General features: G+C 43.5%; 23 non-coding genes across 23 annotated transcripts; all 23 read left to right on the top strand.

The window, feature by feature from the left end:
• Nucleotides 1-558: 558 nt before the first annotated feature.
• On the top strand, nt 559-630 carry TRNAE-UUC (transfer RNA glutamic acid (anticodon UUC)). The gene has a single exon. It is a non-coding gene; the product is annotated as a tRNA-Glu (tRNA).
• A 381-nt stretch (nt 631-1,011) lies between these two features.
• TRNAE-UUC (transfer RNA glutamic acid (anticodon UUC)) lies at nt 1,012-1,083 on the top strand. Its single transcript has one exon. It is a non-coding gene; the product is annotated as a tRNA-Glu (tRNA).
• Nucleotides 1,084-1,449: 366 nt separating this feature from the next.
• Nucleotides 1,450-1,521, top strand: TRNAE-UUC (transfer RNA glutamic acid (anticodon UUC)). Its single transcript has one exon. It is a non-coding gene; the product is annotated as a tRNA-Glu (tRNA).
• Nucleotides 1,522-2,175: 654 nt separating this feature from the next.
• Nucleotides 2,176-2,247, top strand: TRNAE-UUC (transfer RNA glutamic acid (anticodon UUC)). The gene has a single exon. It is a non-coding gene; the product is annotated as a tRNA-Glu (tRNA).
• Nucleotides 2,248-2,628: 381 nt separating this feature from the next.
• On the top strand, nt 2,629-2,700 carry TRNAE-UUC (transfer RNA glutamic acid (anticodon UUC)). The gene has a single exon. It is a non-coding gene; the product is annotated as a tRNA-Glu (tRNA).
• Nucleotides 2,701-3,066: 366 nt separating this feature from the next.
• Nucleotides 3,067-3,138, top strand: TRNAE-UUC (transfer RNA glutamic acid (anticodon UUC)). The gene has a single exon. It is a non-coding gene; the product is annotated as a tRNA-Glu (tRNA).
• Nucleotides 3,139-3,505: 367 nt separating this feature from the next.
• Nucleotides 3,506-3,577, top strand: TRNAE-UUC (transfer RNA glutamic acid (anticodon UUC)). The gene has a single exon. It is a non-coding gene; the product is annotated as a tRNA-Glu (tRNA).
• A 370-nt stretch (nt 3,578-3,947) lies between these two features.
• On the top strand, nt 3,948-4,019 carry TRNAE-UUC (transfer RNA glutamic acid (anticodon UUC)). Its single transcript has one exon. It is a non-coding gene; the product is annotated as a tRNA-Glu (tRNA).
• Nucleotides 4,020-4,389: 370 nt separating this feature from the next.
• Nucleotides 4,390-4,461, top strand: TRNAE-UUC (transfer RNA glutamic acid (anticodon UUC)). The gene has a single exon. It is a non-coding gene; the product is annotated as a tRNA-Glu (tRNA).
• Nucleotides 4,462-5,119: 658 nt separating this feature from the next.
• Nucleotides 5,120-5,191, top strand: TRNAE-UUC (transfer RNA glutamic acid (anticodon UUC)). Its single transcript has one exon. It is a non-coding gene; the product is annotated as a tRNA-Glu (tRNA).
• A 367-nt stretch (nt 5,192-5,558) lies between these two features.
• TRNAE-UUC (transfer RNA glutamic acid (anticodon UUC)) lies at nt 5,559-5,630 on the top strand. Its single transcript has one exon. It is a non-coding gene; the product is annotated as a tRNA-Glu (tRNA).
• Nucleotides 5,631-6,000: 370 nt separating this feature from the next.
• TRNAE-UUC (transfer RNA glutamic acid (anticodon UUC)) lies at nt 6,001-6,072 on the top strand. The gene has a single exon. It is a non-coding gene; the product is annotated as a tRNA-Glu (tRNA).
• Nucleotides 6,073-6,874: 802 nt separating this feature from the next.
• Nucleotides 6,875-6,946, top strand: TRNAE-UUC (transfer RNA glutamic acid (anticodon UUC)). Its single transcript has one exon. It is a non-coding gene; the product is annotated as a tRNA-Glu (tRNA).
• Nucleotides 6,947-7,445: 499 nt separating this feature from the next.
• On the top strand, nt 7,446-7,517 carry TRNAE-UUC (transfer RNA glutamic acid (anticodon UUC)). Its single transcript has one exon. It is a non-coding gene; the product is annotated as a tRNA-Glu (tRNA).
• A 359-nt stretch (nt 7,518-7,876) lies between these two features.
• On the top strand, nt 7,877-7,948 carry TRNAE-UUC (transfer RNA glutamic acid (anticodon UUC)). Its single transcript has one exon. It is a non-coding gene; the product is annotated as a tRNA-Glu (tRNA).
• Nucleotides 7,949-9,368: 1,420 nt separating this feature from the next.
• Nucleotides 9,369-9,440, top strand: TRNAE-UUC (transfer RNA glutamic acid (anticodon UUC)). Its single transcript has one exon. It is a non-coding gene; the product is annotated as a tRNA-Glu (tRNA).
• A 646-nt stretch (nt 9,441-10,086) lies between these two features.
• Nucleotides 10,087-10,158, top strand: TRNAE-UUC (transfer RNA glutamic acid (anticodon UUC)). Its single transcript has one exon. It is a non-coding gene; the product is annotated as a tRNA-Glu (tRNA).
• A 1,227-nt stretch (nt 10,159-11,385) lies between these two features.
• Nucleotides 11,386-11,457, top strand: TRNAV-UAC (transfer RNA valine (anticodon UAC)). Its single transcript has one exon. It is a non-coding gene; the product is annotated as a tRNA-Val (tRNA).
• A 1,383-nt stretch (nt 11,458-12,840) lies between these two features.
• TRNAE-UUC (transfer RNA glutamic acid (anticodon UUC)) lies at nt 12,841-12,912 on the top strand. The gene has a single exon. It is a non-coding gene; the product is annotated as a tRNA-Glu (tRNA).
• A 230-nt stretch (nt 12,913-13,142) lies between these two features.
• On the top strand, nt 13,143-13,214 carry TRNAE-UUC (transfer RNA glutamic acid (anticodon UUC)). Its single transcript has one exon. It is a non-coding gene; the product is annotated as a tRNA-Glu (tRNA).
• Nucleotides 13,215-13,735: 521 nt separating this feature from the next.
• Nucleotides 13,736-13,807, top strand: TRNAE-UUC (transfer RNA glutamic acid (anticodon UUC)). The gene has a single exon. It is a non-coding gene; the product is annotated as a tRNA-Glu (tRNA).
• Nucleotides 13,808-14,620: 813 nt separating this feature from the next.
• Nucleotides 14,621-14,692, top strand: TRNAE-UUC (transfer RNA glutamic acid (anticodon UUC)). The gene has a single exon. It is a non-coding gene; the product is annotated as a tRNA-Glu (tRNA).
• Nucleotides 14,693-15,070: 378 nt separating this feature from the next.
• Nucleotides 15,071-15,142, top strand: TRNAE-UUC (transfer RNA glutamic acid (anticodon UUC)). Its single transcript has one exon. It is a non-coding gene; the product is annotated as a tRNA-Glu (tRNA).
• Nucleotides 15,143-15,209: the final 67 nt, after the last annotated feature.

Below are 15,209 nucleotides of genomic sequence, written 5' to 3' on the forward strand. Positions count from 1 at the left end.
GGTAGGATACCTGGCTTTCACCCAGAAGGCACGGGTTCGATACCCGGTACCGGAGACTGTGCTTTGTACGGCTTTTAAAGAATAAAATTAAAGACACATTTATAGGAATAATATCTAGGGTTGCTCAAACCACTCCGATATGGTCTAGTGGCTAGGATATCTGGCTTTCACCCAGGAGGCCCGGTGTCGGAGCGAGTGCTTTTGCACCGGTTTTGAAGAATAGATTTAAGGATATAGGTTTATGAATGGAATTAAGACTTTGTTCAGCAAGTCCGATATGGTCTAGTGGCTAGGATATCTGGCTTTCACCCAGAAGGCACGGGTTCGATTACCGGTACCGGAGTTGTGCTTTGTACGGCTTTTAAAGAATAAATTTAAAGACACATTTATAGGAATAATATCTAGGGTTGCTCAAACCAGTGCGATATGGTCTAGTGGCTAGGATATCTGGCTTTCACCCAGGAGGCCCGGTGTCGGAGCGAGTGCTTTTGTACCGGTTTTGAAGAATAGACTAAAGGATATAGGTTTACGAATAGAATTAAGACTTCGTTAAGCAAGTCCGATATGGTCTAGTGGCTAGGATATCTGGCTTTCACCCAGAAGGCCCGGGTTCGATTCCCGGTATCGGAGCGAGTGCTTTTGCACCGGTTTTGAAGAATAGACTTAAGGATATAGGTTTATGAATAGAATTAAGACTTGGTTCAGCAAGTCCGATATGGTCTAGTGGCTAGGAAATGTGGCTTTCACCCAGAAGGCCCGGGTTCGATTCCCGGTGTCGGAGCGAGTGCTTTTGCACCGGTTTTGAAGAATAGACTTAAGGATATAGGTTTATGAGTAGAATTAAGACTTGTTTGAGCAAGTCCGATATTGTCTAGTGGCTAGGATATCTGGCTTTCACCCAGAAGGCCCGGGTTCGATTTCCGGTATCGGAGCGAGTGCTTTTGCACCGCATTTAAAGAATAGACTTAAGGATATAGGTTTATGAATAGAATTAAGACTTGTTTAAGCAAGTCCGATATGGTCTAGTGGCTAGGATATCTGGCTTTCACCCAGAAGGCCCGGGTTCGATTCCCGGTATCGGAGCGAGTGCTTTTGCACCGGTTTTGAAGAATAGACTTAAGTATATAGGTTTATGAATAGAATTAAGACTTGTTTGAGCAAGTCCGATAAGGTCTAGTGGGTAGGATACCTGGCTTTCACCCAGAAGGCACGGGTTCGATTCCCGGTATCGGAGACTGTGCTTTGTACGGCTTTTAAAGAATAAATTTAAAGACACATTTATAGGAATAATATCTAGGGTTGCTCAAACCAGTCCGATATGGTCTAGTGGCTAGGATATCTGGCTTTCCCCAGGAGGCCCGGTGTCGGAGCGAGTGCTTTTGTACCGGTTTTGAAGAATAGACTAAAGGATATAGGTTTATGAATAGAATTAAGACTTCGTTAAGCAAGTCCGATATGGTCTAGTGGCTAGGATATCTGGCTTTCACCCAGAAGGCCCGGGTTCGATTCCCGGTATCGGAGCGAGTGCTTTTGCACCGGTTTTGAAGAATAGACTTAAGGATATAGGTTTATGAATAGAATTAAGACTTACTTCAGCAAGTCCGATATGGTCTAGTGGCTAGGATATCTGGCTTTCACCCAGAAGGCGCGGGTTTGATTCCCGGTATCGGAGCGAGTGCTTTTGCACCGGTTTTGAAGAATAGACTTAAGGATATAGGTTTATGAATGGAATTAAGACTTAGTTCAGCAAGTCCGATATGGTCTAGTGGGTAGGATACCCAGAAGGCCCGGGTTCGATTCCCGGTATCGGAGCGAGTGCTCTTGTACCGGTTTTGAGGAATAGACTTAAGGATATAGGTTTATGAATAGAATTAAGGCTTGGAATAAGTCCGATATGGTCTAGTGGCTAGGATATCTAGCTTTCACCCAGAAGGCACGGGTTCGATTACCGGTACCGGAGTTGTGCTTTGTACGGCTTTTAAAGAATAAATTTAAAGACACATTTATAGGAATAATATCTAGGGTTGCTCAAACCAGTGCGATATGGTCTAGTGGCTAGGATATCTGGCTTTCACCCAGGAGGCCCGGTGTCGGAGCGAGTGCTTTTGTACCGGTTTTGAAGAATAGACTAAAGGATATAGGTTTACGAATAGAATTAAGACTTCGTTAAGCAAGTCCGATATGGTCTAGTGGCTAGGATATCTGGCTTTCACCCAGAAGGCCCGGGTTCGATTCCCGGTATCGGAGCGAGTGCTTTTGCACCGGTTTTGAAGAATAGACTTAAGGATATAGGTTTATGAATAGAATTAAGACTTGGTTCAGCAAGTCCGATATGGTCTAGTGGCTAGGAAATGTGGCTTTCACCCAGAAGGCCCGGGTTCGATTCCCGGTGTCGGAGCGAGTGCTTTTGCACCGGTTTTGAAGAATAGACTTAAGGATATAGGTTTATGAGTAGAATTAAGACTTGTTTGAGCAAGTCCGATATTGTCTAGTGGCTAGGATATCTGGCTTTCACCCAGAAGGCCCGGGTTCGATTTCCGGTATCGGAGCGAGTGCTTTTGCACCGCATTTAAAGAATAGACTTAAGGATATAGGTTTATGAATAGAATTAAGACTTGTTTAAGCAAGTCCGATATGGTCTAGTGGCTAGGATATCTGGCTTTCACCCAGAAGGCCCGGGTTCGATTCCCGGTATCGGAGCGGGTGCTTTTGCACCGGTTTTGAAGAATAGACTTAAGTATATAGGTTTATGAATAGAATTAAGACTTGTTTGAGCAAGTCCGATAGGGTCTAGTGGGTAGGATACCTGGCTTTCACCCAGAAGGCACGGGTTCGATTCCCGGTATCGGAGACTGTGCTTTGTACGGCTTTTAAAGAATAAATTTAAAGACACATTTATAGGAATAATATCTAGGGTTGCTCAAACCAGTCCGATATGGTCTAGTGGCTAGGATATCTGGCTTTCCCCAGGAGGCCCGGTGTCGGAGCGAGTGCTTTTGTACCGGTTTTGAAGAATAGACTAAAGGATATAGGTTTATGAATAGAATTAAGACTTCGTTAAGCAAGTCCGATATGGTCTAGTGGCTAGGATATCTGGCTTTCACCCAGAAGGCCCGGGTTCGATTCCCGGTATCGGAGCGAGTGCTTTTGCACCGGTTTTGAAGAATAGACTTAAGGATATAGGTTTATGAATAGAATTAAGACTTACTTCAGCAAGTCCGATATGGTCTAGTGGCTAGGATATCTGGCTTTCACCCAGAAGGCGCGGGTTTGATTCCCGGTATCGGAGCGAGTGCTTTTGCACCGGTTTTGAAGAATAGACTTAAGGATATAGGTTTATGAATGGAATTAAGACTTAGTTCAGCAAGTCCGATATGGTCTAGTGGGTAGGATACCCAGAAGGCCCGGGTTCGATTCCCGGTATCGGAGCGAGTGCTCTTGTACCGGTTTTGAGGAATAGACTTAAGGATATAGGTTTATGAATAGAATTAAGGCTTGGAATAAGTCCGATATGGTCTAGTGGCTAGGATATCTGGCTTTCACCCAGAAGGCCCGGGTTCGATTACCGGTATCGGAGACAGTGCTTTTGTACCGCTTTTAAAGAATAAATTTAAAGACACATTTATAGGACTAATATCTAGGGTTGCACAAACCAGTCCGATATGGTATAGCGGCTAGGATATCTGGCTCTCACCCAGGAGGCCCGGGTTCGATTCCCGTTATCGGAGCGAGTGCTTTTGTACCGGTTTTGAAGAATAGACTTAAGGATATAGGTTTATGAATGGATTTAAGACTTGGTTAAGCAAGTCCGATATGGTCTAGTGGGTAGGATACCCAGAAGGCCCGGGTTCGATTCCCGGTATCGGAGACAGTGCTTTTGTACCGGTTTTGAGGAATAGACTTAAGGATATAGGTTTATGAATAGAATTAAGACTTGGTTAAGCAAGTCCGATATGGTCTAGTGGATAGGATATCTGGCTTTCACCCAGAAGGCCCGGGTTCGATTCCCGGTATCGCAGACAGTGCTTTTGTACCGCTTTTAAAGAATAAATTTAAAGACACATTTATAGGAATAATATCTAGGGTTGCTCAAACCAGTCCGATATGGTATAGCGGCTAGGATATCTGGCTCTAACCCAGAAGGCCCGGGTTCGATTCCCGTTATCGGAGCGAGTGCTTTTGTACCGGTTTTGAAGAATAGACTTAAGGATATAGGTTTATGAATAGAATTAAGACTTGGTTAAGCAAGTCCGATATGGTCTAGTGGGTAGGATACCCAGAAGGCCCGGATTCGATTCCCGGTATCGGAGCGAGTGCTCTTGTACCGGTTTTGAAGAATAGACTTAAGGATATAGGTTTATGAAAAGAATTAAGACTTGGTTAAGCAAGTCCGATATGGTCTAGTGGCTAGGATATCTGGCTTTCACCCAGAAGGCCCGGGTTCAATTCCCGGTATCGGAGACAGTGCTTTTGTACCGGTTTTGAAGAATAGACTTAAGGATATAGGTTTATGGATAGAATTAAGACTTGGTTAAGCAATTCCGATATGGTCTAGTGGGTAGGATACCCAGAAGGTCCGGGTTCGATTCCCGGTATTGGAGCGAGTGCTCTTGTACAGGTTTTGAGGAATAGACTTAAGGATATAGGTTTATGAATAGAATTAAGACTTGGTTAAGCAAGTCCGATATGGTCTAGTGGCTAGGATATCTGGCTTTCACCCAGAAGGCCCGGGTTTGATTCCCGGTATCGCAGACAGTGCTTTTGAAGCGCTTTTAAAGAATAAATTTAAAGACACATTTATATGAATAATATCTAGAGTTGCACTATCCAGTCCGATATGGTATAGCGGCTAGAATATCTGGCTCTCACCCAGAAGGCCCGGGTTCGATTCCCGTTATCGGAGCGAGTGCTTGTGTACCGGTTTTGAAGAATAGACTTAAGGATATAGGTTTATGAATAGAATTAAGACTTGGTTAAGCAAGTCCGATATGGTCTAGTTGGTAGGATACCCAGAAGGCCCGGGTTCGATTCCCGGTATCGGAGCGAGTGCTCTTGTACCGGTTTTGAGGAATAGACTTAAGGATATAGGTTTATGAATAGAATTAAGATTTGGAATAAGTCCGATATGGTCTAGTGGCTAGGATATCTGGCTTTCACCCAGAAGGCCCGGGTTCGATTCCCGGTATCGGAGACAGTGCTTTTGTACCGCTTTTAAAGAATAAATGTAAAGACACATTTATAGGACTAATATCTAGGGTTGCACAAACCAGTCCGATATGGTATAGCGGCTAGGATATCTGGCTCTCACCCAGAAGGCCCGGGTTCGATTACCGTTATCGGAGCGAGTGCTTTTGTACCGGTTTTGAAGAATAGACTTAAGGATATAGGTTTATGAATAGAATTAAGACTTGGTTAAGCAAGTCCGATATGGTCTAGTGGGTAGGATACCCAGAAAGCCCGGGTTCGATTCCCGGTATCGGAGCGAGTGCTCTTGTACCGGTTTTGAGGAATAGACTTAAGGATATAGGTTTATGAATAGAATTAAGACTTGGAATAAGTCCGATATGGTCTAGTGGCTAGGATATCTGGCTTTCACCCAGAAGGCCCGGGTTCGATTCCCGGTATCGGAGACAGTGCTTTTGTACCACTTTTAAAGAATAAATTTAAAGACACATTTATAGAACTAATATCTAGGGTTGCACAAACCAGTCCGATATGGTATAGCGGCTAGGATATCTGGCTCTCACCCAGAAGGCCCGGGTTCGATTACCGTTATCGGAGCGAGTGCTTTTGTACCGGTTTTGAAGAATAGACTTAAGGATATAGGTTTATGAATAGAATTAAGACTTGGTTAAGCAAGTCCGATATGGTCTAGTGGGTAGGATACCCAGAAGGCCCGGGTTCGATTCCCGGTATCGGAGCGAGTGCTCTTGTACCGGTTTTGAGGAATAGACTTAAGGATATAGGTTTATGAAAAGAATTAAGACTTGGTTAAGCAAGTCCGATATGGTCTAGTGGCCAGGATATCTGGCTTTCACCCAGAAGGCCCGGGTTCGATTCCCGGTATCGGAGGCTGTGCTTTTGTTACCGGTTTTGAAGAATAGACTTAAGGATATAGGTTTATGAATAGAAATAAGACTTGGTTAAGCAAGTCCGATATGGTCTAGTGGGTAGGATACCCAGAAGGTCCGGGTTCGATTCCCGGTATCGGAGCGAGTGCTCTTGTACCGGTTTTGAGGAATAGACTTAAGGATATAGGTTTATGAATAGAATTGAGACTTGGTTAAGCAAGTCCGATATGGTCTAGTGGCAAGGATATCTGGCTTTCAGCCAGAAGGCCCGGGTTTGATTCCCGGTATCGGAGACAGTGCTTTTGAAGCGCTTTTAAAGAATAAATTTAAAGACACATTTATATGAATAATATCTAGGGTTGCACTATCCAGTCCGATATGGTATAGCGGCTAGGATATCTGGCTCTCACCCAGAAGGCCCGGGTTCGATTCCCGTTATCGGAGCGAGTGCTTTTGTACCGGTTTTGAAGAATAGACTTAAGGATAAGGGTTTATGAATAGAATTAAGACTTGGTTAAGCAAGTCCGATATGGTCTAGTTTGTAGGATACACGGAAGGCCCGGGTTCGATTCCCGGTATCGGAGCGAGTGCTCTTGTACCGGTTTTTAGGAATAGACTTAAGGATATAGGTTTATGAATAGAATTAAGACTTGGTTAAGCAAGTCCGATATGGTCTAGTGGGTAGGATACACAGAAGGCCCGGGTTCGATTCCCGGTATCGGAGCGAGTGCTCTTGTACCGGTTTTGAGGAATAGACTTAAGGATATAGGTTTATGAATAGAATTAAGACTTGGTTAAACAAGTCCGATATGGTCTAGTGGCTAGGATGTCTGACTTTCACCCAGAAGGCCCGGGTTCGATTCCCGGTATTGGAGACAGTGCTTTTGTACCGGTTTTGAAGAAAAGACTTAAGGAAATAGGTTTATGAATAGAATAAAGACTTGGTTAAGCAAGTCCGATATGGTCTAGTGGGTAGGATACCCAGAAAGCCCGGGTTCGATTCCTGGTATCGGAGCGAGTGCTCTTGTACCGGTTTTGAGGAACAGACTTAAGGAAATAGGTTTATGAATAGAATAAAGACTTGGTTAAGCATGTCCGATATGGTCTAGTGGGTAGGATACCCAGAAGGCCCGGGTTCGATTCCCGGTATCGGAGCGAGTACTCTTGTACCGGTTTTGAGGAATAGACTTAAGGAAATAGGTTTATGAATAGAATAAAGACTTGGTTAAGCAAGTCCGATATGGTCTAGTGGGTAGGATACCCAGAAGGTCCGGTTTCGATTCCCGGTATCGGAGCGAGTGCTCTTGTACCGGTTTTGAGGAATAGACTTAAGGATATAGGTTTATGAATAGAATTAAGACTTGGTTAAACAAGTCCGATATGGTCTAGTGGCTAGGATGTCTGACTTTCACCCAGAAGGCCCGGGTTCGATTCCCGGTATTGGAGACAGTGCTTTTGTACCGGTTTTGAAGAATAGACTTAAGGAAATAGGTTTATGACTAGAATAAAGACTTGGTTAAGCAAGTCCGATACGGTCTAGTGGGTAAAATACCCAGAAGGCCCGGGTTCGATTCCCGGTATCGGAGCGAGTGCTGTTGTACCGGTTTTGAGGAATAGACTTAAGGAAATAGGTTTATGAATAGAATAAAGACTTGGTTAAGCAAGTCCGATATGGTCTAGTGGGTAGGATACCCAGAAGGCCCGGGTTCGATTCCCGGTATCGGAGCGAGTGCTCTTGTACCGGTTTTGAGGAATAGACTTAAGGATATAGGTTTATGAATAGAATTAAGACTTGGTTAAACAAGTCCGATATGGTCTAGTGGCTAGGATGTCTGACTTTCACCCAGAAGGCCCGGGTTCGATTCCCGGTATTGGAGACAGTGCTTTTGTACCGGTTTTCAAGAATAGACTTAAGGAAATAGGTTTATGAATAGAATAAAGACTTGGTTAAGCAAGTCCGATATGGTCTATAGTCTGTCAAACGAAAGAAGAGCCCTGAGAAATTTGTCCAAATTTGGTGTCGCCACCATCGACCCCATAGTACTTTATCAACTTGTTTTGTTTTGTCAATAGTCGTCTGTAATATAGTCTGCTATAAACAGATAGGCTTAATCGCAATAGAACCAATAAATTTTGCTATATATGTTTAATATGTTTATGTTTCATGATTTTTTACGATCATCGAGTATTAAAGAATAAAAAACAAAATTAACGACAAGACACCAGTTTTATCTTTGTTGAACTAGCTTTGCAATATATTGTAATGACATAAGTTAAAGTACTTGTCCATAAGTAGTTCAGCATCAAAGCGTCTTCAGTCCACGTTTTCATCAGAGTCTTCGCTGTCTTCTTGCATATTAATTTTAAGAGGTTCAATTGTGGTTTCGATGATGGGATCTTTTTCCCAATACTCATGCATTATATTCTCGACGTGCTCTATTGCCTTACGCCAATTCTCTGGTGTCACACGTTCAATGGCCCTCAATGTTGCGTCTTTGACCGTCGAGAGTTTGAAACCAGAATTCTGCTTCGCAACGTCGTTCTTCACTTGTGCCCATATTAGTTCAATCGGGTTAAACTGACAATGGTACGGTGGAATCCTCACTACCGTGTGACCTCTACTTTTAGCAACCTCGTCAATTTCGTACTTCAGGGTTCTGGTCTGGACTTGTGACGCTTTATTATTTCATAAAGCTCACGTCGAGAATATAATGCATGAGTATTGGGAAAAAGATCCCATCATCGAAACCACAATTGAACCTCTTAAAATTAATATGCAAGAAGACAGCGAAGACTCTGATGAAGATGTGGACTGAAGACGCTTTGATGCTGAACTACTTACTACTTAGACTTATGGACAAGTACTTTAACTTATGCCATTAAAATATATTGCAATGCTAGTTCAACAAAGATAAACTGGTGTCTTGTCGTTTATTTTTTTATATTCTTTAATACTCGATGATCGTAAAAAACCATGAAACATAAACATATTAAATATATATAGCAAAATTTATTGGTTCTATTGCGATTAAGCCTATCTGTTTATAGCAGACTTTATTACAGACGACTATTGACAAAACAAAACAAGTTGATAAAGTACTATGGGGTCGATGGTGGCGACACCAATTTGGACAAATTTATCAGGGCTCTTCGTTCGTTTGACTGACTATAGTGGGTAGGATACCCAGAAGGCCCGGGTTCGATTCCCGGTATCGGAGCGAGTGCTCTTGTACCGGTTTTGAGGAATAGACTTAAGGATATAGGTTTATGAATAGAATTAAGACTTGGTTAAGCAAGTCCGATATGGTCTAGTGGCTAGGATATCTGGCTTTCACCCAGAAGGCCCGGGTTCGATTCCCGGTATCGGAGACAGTGCTTTTGTACCGCTTTTAAAGAATAAATTTAAAGACACATTTATAGGACTAATATCTAGGGTTGCACAAACCAGTCCGATATGGTATAGCGGCTAGGATATCTGGCTCTCACCCAGAAGGCCCGGGTTCGATTCCCGTTATCGGAGCGAGTGCTTTTGTACCGTTTTTGAAGAATAGACTTAAGGATATGGGTTTATGAATAGAATTAAGACTTGGTTAAGCAAGTCCGATATGGTCTAGTGGGTAGGATACCCAGAAGGCCCGGGTTCGATTCCAGTTATCGGAGACAGTGCTTTTGTACCGGTTTTGAAGAATAGACTTAAGGATATGGGATTATGAATAGAATTAAGACTTGGTTAAGCAAGTCTGATATGGTCTAGTGGGTAGGATACCCGGAGGGTCCGGGTTCGATTCCCGGTATCGGAGCGAGTGCTCTTGTACCGGTTTTGAGGAATAGACTTAAGGATATAGGTTTATGAATAGAATTAAGACTTGGTTAAGCAAGTCCGATATGGTCTAGTGGCTAGAATCTGGCTTTCACCCAGAAGGCCCGGTATCGGAGACAGTGCTTTTGTACCGCTTTTAAAGAATAAATTTAAAGACACATTTATAGGACTAATATCTAGGGTTGCACAAACCAGTCCGATATGGTATAGCGGCTAGGATATCAGGCTTTCACCCTGAAGACCCGGGTTCGATTCCCGGTATCGGAGCGAGTGCTCTTTTACCGGTTTTAAGGAATAGACTTAAGGATATAGGTTTATGAATAGAATTAAAACTTGGTTAAGCAAGTCCGATATGGTCTAGTGGGTAGGATACCCAGAAGGCCCGGGTTCGATTCCCGGTATCGGAGCGAGTGCTCTTGTACCGGTTTTGAGGAATAGACTTAAGGATATAGGTTTATGAATAGAATTAAGACTTGGAATAAGTCCGATATGGTCTAGTGGCTAGGATATCTGGCTTTCACCCAGAAGGCCCGGTATCGGAGACAGTGCTTTTGTACCGCTTTTAAAGAATAAATTTAAAGACACATTTATAGGACTAATATCTAGGGTTGCACAAACCAGTCCGATATGGTATAGCGGCTAGGATATCTGGCTCTCACCCAGAAGGCCCGGGTTCGATTCCCGTTATCGGAGCGAGTGCTTTTGTACCGCTTTTAAAGAATAAATTTAAAGACACATTTATAGGAATAATATCTAGGGTTGCACAAACCAGTCCGATATGGTCTAGAGGCTAGGATATCAGGCTTTCACTTTGAAGACCCGGGTTCGATTCCCGGTATCGGAGCGAGTGCTCTTTTACCGGTTTTAAGGAATAGACTTAAGGATATAGGTTTATGAATAGAATAAAGACTTGGTTAAGCAAGTCCGATATGGTCTAGTGGGTAGGATACCCAGAAGGCCCGGGTTCGATTCCCGGTATCGGAGCGAGTGCTCTTGTACCGGTTTTGAGGAATAGACTTAAGGAAATAGGTTTATGAATAGAATAAAGACTTGGTTAAGCAAGTCCGATATGGTCTAGTGGGTAGGATACCCAGAAGGCCCGGGTTCGATTCCCGGTATCGGAGCGAGTGCTCTTGTACCGGTTTTGAGGAATAGACTTAAGGATATAGGTTTATGAATAGAATTAAGACTTGGTTAAACAAGTCCGATATGGTCTAGTGGCTAGGATGTCTGACTTTCACCCAGAAGGCCCGAGTTCGATTCCCGGTATTGGAGACAGTGCTTTTGTACCGGTTTTGAAGAATAGACTTAAGGAAATAGGTTTATGAATAGAATAAAGACTTGGTTAAGCAAGTCCGATATGGTCTAGTGGGTAGGATACCCAGAAGGCCCGGGTTCGATTCCCGGTATCGGAGCGAGTGCTCTTGTACCGGTTTTGAGGAATAGACTTAAGGATATAGGTTTATGAATAGAATTAAGACTTGGTTAAGCAAGTCCGATATGGTCTAGTGGCTAGGATATCTGGCTTACACCCAGAAGGCCCGGGTTCGATTCCCGGTATCGGAGACAGTGCTTTTGTACCGCTTTTAAAGAATAAATTTAAAGACACATTTATAGGACTAATATCTAGGGTTGCACAAACCAGTCCGATATGGTATAGCGGCTAGGATATCTGGCTCTCACCCAGAAGGCCCGGGTTCGATTCCCGTTATCGGAGCGAGTGCTTTTGTACCGCTTTTAAAGAATAAATTTAAAGACACATTTATAGGAATAATATCTAGGGTTGCACAAACCAGTCCGATATGGTCTAGAGGCTAGGATATCAGGCTTTCACTTTGAAGACCCGGGTTCGATTCCCGGTATCGGAGCGAGTGCTCTTTTACCAGTTTTAAGGAATAGACTTAAGGATATAGGTTTATGAATAGAATAAAGACTTGGTTAAGCAAGTCCGATATGGTCTAGTGGGTAGGATACCCAGAAGGCCCGGGTTCGATTCCCGGTATCGGAGCGAGTGCTCTTGTACCGGTTTTGAGGAATAGACTTAAGGAAATAGGTTTATGAATAGAATAAAGACTTGGTTAAGCAAGTCCGATATGGTCTAGTGGGTAGGATACCTAGAAGGCCCGGGTTCGATTCCCGGTATCGGAGCGAGTGCTCTTGTACCGGTTTTGAGGAATAGACTTAAGGATATAGGTTTATGAATAGAATTAAGACTTGGTTAAACAAGTCCGATATGGTCTAGTGGCTAGGATGTCTGACTTTCACCCAGAAGGCCCGAGTTCGAGTCCCGGTATTGGAGACAGTGCTTTTGTACCGGTTTTGAAGAATAGTATTAAGGAAATAGGTTTATGAATAGAATAAAGACTTGGTTAAGCAAGTCCGATATGGTCTAGTGGGTAGGATACCCAGAAGGCCCGGGTTCGATTTCCGGTATCGGAGCGAGTGCTCTTGTACCGGTTTTGAGGAATAGACTTAAGGAAATAGGTTTATGAATAGAATAAAGACTTGGTTAAGCAAGTCCGATATGGTCTAGTGGGTAGGATACCCAGAAGGCCCGGGTTCGATTCCCGGTATCGGAGCGAGTGCTCTTGTACCGGTTTTGAGGAATAGACTTAAGGATATAGGTTTATGAATAGAATTAAGACTTGGTTAAACAAGTCCGATATGGTCTAGTGGCTAGGATGTCTGACTTTCACCCAGAAGGCCCGAGTTCGAGTCCCGGTATTGGAGACAGTGCTTTTGTACCGGTTTTGAAGAATAGACTTAAGGAAATAGGTTTATGAATAGAATAAAGACTTGGTTAAGCAAGTCCGATATGGTCTAGTGGGTAGGATACCCAGAAGGCCCGGGTTCGATTTCCGGTATCGGAGCGAGTGCTCTTGTACCGGTTTTGAGGAATAGACTTAAGGATATAGGTTTATGAATAGAATTAAGACTTGGTTAAGCAAGTCCGATATGGTCTAGTGGCTAGGATATCTGGCTTTCACCCAGAAGGCCTGGGTTCGATTCCCGGTATCGGAGACAGTGCTTTTGTACCGCTTTTTAAGAATAAATTTAAAGACACATTTATAGGACTAATATCTAGGGTTGCACAAACCAGTCCGATGTGGTATAGCGGCTAGGATATCTGGCTCTCACCCAGAAGGCCCGGGTTCGCTTCCCGGTATCGGAGCGAGTGCTCTTGTACCGGTTTTGAGGAATAGACTTAAGGATATAGGTTTATGAATAGAATTAAGACTTGGTTAAGCAAGTCCGATATGGTCTAGTGGCTAGGATATCTGGCTTTCACCCAGAAGGCCCGGGTTCGATTCCCGGTATCGGAGACAGTGCTTTTGTACCGCTTTTTAAGAATAAATTTAAAGACACATTTATAGGACTAATATCTAGGGTTGCACAAACCAGTCCGATGTGGTATAGCGGCTAGGATATCTGGCTCTCACCCAGAAGGCCCGGGTTCGCTTCCCGTTATCGGAGCGAGTGCTTTTGTACCGCTTTTAAAGAATAAATTTAAAGACACATTTATAGGAATAATATCTAGGGTTGCACAAACCAGTCCGATATGGTCTAGAGGCTAGGATATCAGGCTTTCACTTTGAAGACCCGGGTTCGATTCCCGGTATCGGAGCGAGTGCTCTTTTACCGGTTTTAAGGAATAGACTTAAGGAAATAGGTTTATGAATAGAATAAAGACTTGGTTAAGCAAGTCCGATATGGTCTAGTGGGTAGGATACCCAGAAGGCCCGGGTTCGATTTCCGGTATCGGAGCGAGTGCTCTTGTACCGGTTTTGAGGAATAGACTTAAGGATATAGGTTTATGAATAGAATTAAGACTTGGTTAAGCAAGTTCGATATGGTCTAGTGGCTAGGATATCTGGCTTTCACCCAGAAGGCCCGGGTTCGATTCCCGGTATCGGAGACAGTGCTTTTGTACCGCTTTTTAAGAATAAATTTAAAGACACATTTATAGGACTAATATCTAGGGTTGCACAAACCAGTCCGATGTGGTATAGCGGCTAGGATATCTGGCTCTCACCCAGAAGGCCCGGGTTCGCTTCCCGTTATCGGAGCGAGTGCTTTTGTACCGCTTTTAAAGAATAAATTTAAAGACACATTTATAGGAATAATATCTAGGGTTGCACAAACCAGTCCGATATGGTCTAGAGGCTAGGATATCAGGCTTTCACTTTGAAGACCCGGGTTCGATTCCCGGTATCGGAGCGAGTGCTCTTTTACCGGTTTTAAGGAATAGACTTAAGGATATAGGTTTATGAATAGAATAAAGACTTGGTTAAGCAAGTCCGATATGGTCTAGTGGGTAGAATACCCAGAAGGCCCGGGTTCGATTCCCGGTATCGGAGCGAGTGCTCTTGTACCGGTTTTGAGGAATAGACTTAAGGATATAGGTTTAAGAATAGAATTAAGACTTGGTTAAACAAGTCCGATATGGTCTAGTGGCTAGGATGTCTGACTTTCACCCAGAAGGCCCGGGTTCCTATTCCCGGTATTGGAGACAGTGCTTTTGTACCGGTTTTCAAGAATAGACTTAAGGAAATAGGTTTATGAATAGAATAAAGACTTGGTTAAGCAAGTCCGATATGGTCTAGTGGGTAGGATACCCAGAAGGCCCGGGTTCGATTCCCGGTATCGGAGCGAGTGCTCTTGTACCGGTTTTGAGGAATAGACTTAAGGATATAGGTTTATGAATAGAATTAAGACTTGGTTAAGCAAGTCCGATATGGTCTAGTGGCTAGGATATCTGGCTTTCACCCAGAAGGCCCGGGTTCGATTCCCGGTATCGGAGACAGTGCTTTTGTACCGCTTTTAAAGAATAAATTTAAAGACACATTTATAGGAATAATATCTAGGGTTGCACAAACCAGTCCGATATGGTCTAGAGGCTAGGATGTCAAGCTTTTACCCTGAAGACCCGGGTTCGATTCCCGGTATCGGAGCGAGTGCTCTTTTACCGGTTTTAAGGAATTGACTTAAGGATATAGGTTTATGAATAGAATTAAAACTTGGTTAAGCAAGTCCGATATGGTCTAGTGCCTAGGATACCTGGCTTTCAGCCAGAAGCCCCGGGTTTGATTCCCGGTATCGGAGCGAGTGCTCTTGTACCGGTTTTGAGGAATAGACTTAAGGATATAGGTTTATGAATAGAATTAAGGCTTGGAATAAGTCCGATATGGTCTAGTGGCTAGGATATCTGGCTTTCACCCAGAAGGCCCGGGTTCGATTCCCGGTATCGGAGACAGTGCTTTTGTACCGCTTTTAAAGAATAAATTTAAAGAGACATTTATAGGACTAATATCTAGGGT

This window comes from Phalangium opilio, unplaced genomic scaffold (assembly GCF_054372755.1).
Source record: "Phalangium opilio isolate 3A_F unplaced genomic scaffold, DU_Popi_V2 ptg000055l_1, whole genome shotgun sequence".
In the NCBI taxonomy this organism is placed as follows: Eukaryota; Metazoa; Arthropoda; class Arachnida; order Opiliones; family Phalangiidae; genus Phalangium; species Phalangium opilio.